Source organism: Bos mutus, chromosome 6 (genome assembly GCF_027580195.1).
Source record: "Bos mutus isolate GX-2022 chromosome 6, NWIPB_WYAK_1.1, whole genome shotgun sequence".
NCBI lineage: Eukaryota > Metazoa > Chordata > Mammalia > Artiodactyla > Bovidae > Bos > Bos mutus.
Genome location: NC_091622.1, coordinates 45,136,653 through 45,141,075, shown reverse-complemented (window position 1 = coordinate 45,141,075; position 4,423 = coordinate 45,136,653). Strand labels below are relative to the sequence as shown.

Genomic DNA, 4,423 nt, shown 5'->3' with positions numbered 1-4,423 from the left:
CCGGGGCACTGCCTACCTGCCGGCTTAATGAGCCCATCGTGACCTAGCCGGCTATGCCGAGGAAAGAGGCTGCCGGGCTTGGGGCGAGATCTCAGACGGCGCCCCCCCGCGCCGGATCCGCGGCGAATGCCCCCGCGCCCGGTAGGCAGGCGGCCCTTGCGCCCTGAGCCCCGGTTGTGCTGCCGCGCGCCCGCCCCGCCTTATCACCGGCCCCAGGATCCCAGCCAGGGCGGCCTAGCCGGGCTCCTCGTTTTCCCCAGGTTTCTCCTACCCAAGAACCTGAATCGTCTGGTTTAGCTACTCTGAGACCGAAAAGGTCAGTGACGTTGAGACTTAAGTAGAAGCCAACTGGAAACTCAGGGACAAATCCTTCCAAAACAAAGCCAGGATTGTTTGGTCTTTTCAGGCTCGGAAATGCCTTCTGTCCGGGTAGCTTGGACAGACACTTGGCCAGCTGGAGCCTTGGATCTGCGACAGGCTGAGAAAAACGCAGGGCTGCTCACCACCAGAACCTCCCACTTGCCTGTCCGGGCTTGGGCAAAACTTGACCCTTATTTCTTTTGCTCTGCCCTGTATTCCAGATGTGGCCACATGTTTTTCCATCCTGGCTTTGAGAAGACCTGTCCCAGGGAGACCCCATCATGAAGCTGATGGAAGTAACAGCCCAATTATGTGTGGAGCAAACGTTTCCCCCAGAAGGGCATCCCTGGTGGCTCAGACCATAGAGAATCTGACCGCAATGCAGGGGACCTGGGTTCCATCTTGGTGGGGAAGATCCCCTGGAGGAGGAAATGGCAACCCATTCCAGTATTCTTCCCTGGAGAATGCCATGGCCAGAGGAGCCTGGCAGGCTACAGTCCACTGGGGCTGCAAAAAGTTGGTCACAACTGAGCGACTAACACTTTCACTTTCTTGGGGAAAGAGCAGGCTCCCTTTCCAGTGGAGGTTAGAGAGGTTAGCGGACATAGGATTCCTTAGAGTTGCTGAGCTGGGATCAAACTTGGGTTTTATTCCAATACCCAGGCCCTTTCCCTCTGTCAAATGGCCCTGGTTTTACAGCCGAGGAAAAGGCTTAACAAGTTAATTTGTTGCTCAGCTGCCAGCAAATAGTGGAAGTGCCCCACTGAAACTAGGGTGGTTTCCTTTTCTGGCCATAAGGGGGAAAAACTCAGGAGTACTGCTTCCAGGAAACCAGAGCCAGGCTCTCTGGGGCTGAAAAGTTAGTTGGTCACTTATACTAACTCCTGCGTCCAACTGCCTGACACCAGTGTCTTGTTTTGCCCCTTGCTTTTTCCCTGCCTTTGTCTGCTGTGTGTAAAATGGGAATAATGGTCTCTGTTAAAGTGAGCTAAAATATATATAACACATAGAACAGTACCTGGCACATGAGGAGTGCATGTTAACCATGAGAGCTTCACTGGAAGCCTCTGGTGTTGGGAGATGAGTGGGAAGCTTTGATTGGACTCATCTGGAACCTTGGAAGTCTGAGGTCATTACTCCACAGTCTCAAATGCTGGTCATTTTAGTCCAAGGGCTGACACATGTTGCTTGAGAGTGGGCACTAGAAATCAAATCTAGTGGGCCTGTTCTTATAATTGGAGAGCGAACGATTTTGCCAGTGGGTGCTGGTCTTAAAATCCAGCCCTTGGAGACAGTGAGCAAGCAGCACCTCTCCTGGGAGCGACTTCTACAGCAGAGTCCACCAGTGATAGGGATCTGCTGGCATGTGTTCACTGAGCTCAGCTCTATCTCTGGCCCTGGGCAGGAGGCAGAGTCATCTCAGGGACTCCCAGGGCAGGCCTTAGTTGCTCATTGGTCCTGCTGAGTCTCCCCCAGTAGGTATGGACTCTGTACGGGATATGGATCTAACTCTATCCACAATGCCTTCCTATCACTCCCAACAAGGATCTGACAAATGGAAATTTCAGAAAACCTGGAGAAGGTCTCAGGTCTCCCTTTTATGGTCCAATGAAAAAGGCAAAATACCGGTTCAGTCAGGAGGTTTTTTTTTTTAATGGATTCCATTTACAGGTCAGAGATGATATCTGTTTGATTCTGGTTTTGGATTGTAGGGTTTTATATTACTTTGTGTGTGCTAAGTCACTTTAGTCATATCCAACTCTTTGGAACCCTGTGAACTGTAGCCCGCCAGGCTCTTCTGTCCTTGGGGATTCTCCAGGCACCATGCCCTCCTCCAGGGTATCTTCCTGATCCAGGGATCGAACCTGAATCTCTTATGTCCCCTGCATTGGCAGGTGAGTTCTTCACCACTAGCAAAAGGGTGGATAGGGTGTGGGCATATAAAGTCTATAATTTGTCCCTTTAGGGGAACATACTTTCCTATCTTCATTCCAATCCTAATACAGAAGGCTATCATAACTCAGCACTATAAAGCACAGCCTGTGCTTACCCATAAACTTGTAAACTGCTTTCCTTCAGCAAACTTGATCGGCATACTGTTGTCCTACAAGGTAGAACTGACTGATTTAGATGGGCCCACCTAGAGGCCACACAGTATCTTGTCCAAAGTTACAATCTCTGTGCTAATACATGTCCACATTCCTTATTGAGTCCCTGGGGCCAGATGTAGTTCAGAATATAAAAATTTATATTTTTAGAAAGTAAGATGCAGATACTCCAATGGGACTTGGGCAGTACCCTGTGATCAAACTCATTGATATTTTTACTGTAAAAATGTATACATATTGGTATTAAGTGGAATAAATTTTATTTTATACATCAGGCTAGGGCATGGAATGAGTTTTTAAATGGCAGATTAGAGATCATGACTGCTTTTTTTTTTTTGGCCATGGCCAAGTATTTTATATTTATTTATAATATTTTACGTGTGTAGGGTATTTTACATTATATATACATGTTTTCCATTTGTCTATACTTTTACTATAAACATTTTTGTTTTTATTATTTTTTTGTTTGTTTTTGGCTGTGCAGGCTCTTAGTTCTTCGTGTGTGTGCGCGTGTGCACACTCAGTAAACCAGGGGTCAAACCCATGCCCCCTTCAGCTTGGAGTCCTTGGACCACCAGAGAATTCCCTATAAACATTTTTTAAATGCTTCATGAATTTGCATGTCATCCTTGCACAGGGACCATGTTAATCTTCTCTGTATCGTTCCAGTTTTAGTATGTGTGCTGCCGAAACAAGCACCCTATAAACATTTTTAAACATGCAGAAAAGTGGAAATATTTTTACACTACATATGTGTATACATTCTACCTAGATTTTGTAATAAACATTTTACTATACTACTTGCTTTTATTATGTATCTATCCTACCAGTTTTCTTGTTAATCCACTATTTTGCTTAATTTTTAAAAGTCAGTTCACTTCAGCTATAAATTCTTCAGCATGCATATTAGTAACCAGAGTTCAATATTTCCTTCTGGTTTATTTTCTAAGTAATATTTACAAAAGTGAATGCAAATTGTAAATGTATCTTTTGACACATTTTGACAAATATGTAAGCTTGTGAAACTCAAACTGTTTATCATGATACAGAATATTTCTATCACCCTAAGAAATTCCTTTATACCTCTTCCCAATAATTCTAAACTCACCTTCCCTCAAAGGCATGACTTTTACACAATTGTTTTGTATCAGTAGCATTTTTACTTTTTAAATTGAGGTATCGTTGACATATAATACTATATGTTTCAGGTGTACAACATAACTGTTCACTATTTGCATATACAGTTAAAAGGATCACTACAGTATGTCTAGTTAACACCTGTCCCCATACATAGTTACAAAAATGTTTTTCTTGTAATGAAGACTTTTAAGGTCCTTTATTGAGTGCTTACTGTGTACAAGTACTGTTGTAAACATGTATTAATCCTTGTAACAAAATGAGCTAAATATAAAGATTGGGAAATGGGGCCCCAGAGAAGTCAAACAATGTCCCCCAATGTTACAAGACTAGTAGGTGGCAGAATTAAGATCTTAACCCAGTTACCAATTTCAACCACACAATCAGCAAAGTTTTCTGCTACTTTCTTACCTTCTTTTCCTTATGGGGATAATTGTTGCCCAGAGGACTTGTATGATGAGGAGGATGAAATGAAATGGACAACCCAGAAACACATATGGATACTCGCTTTACAACAATATCACTGCAGACAGTAGGTACAGAAAATCTGCAATAAACGGTATCCAGATGGAAACAAATGAAACTTTACTCTCTACCTATTCCCTCCCCGCCCTGAGAATTTATCTAGAGGCAAAGGGCAAAACAATAGGACTTCTAGAAGACAAAATAGACAAATATTCATGAACTCAAGGTAGGAAAGACTTCTTCAATAGGATACAAGATACATTAACCATAAAGAAAAAGATGCTTTTGACAGGGAGAAAAGGACAACCAGAATCAAGGGAAAGATCTGGAGCACGTATAATTGACTAGGAGCT

The 4,423-nt window shown here is 43.7% G+C and overlaps 1 non-coding gene across 1 annotated transcript; it reads right to left on the bottom strand.

Moving 5' to 3' along the window:
- Nucleotides 1-3,060: 3,060 nt before the first annotated feature.
- LOC138988362 (U6 spliceosomal RNA) lies at nt 3,061-3,167 on the bottom strand. Its single transcript, XR_011464664.1, has one exon. It is a non-coding gene; the product is annotated as a U6 spliceosomal RNA (small nuclear RNA).
- Between the last annotated feature and the right edge of the window lie 1,256 nt (nt 3,168-4,423).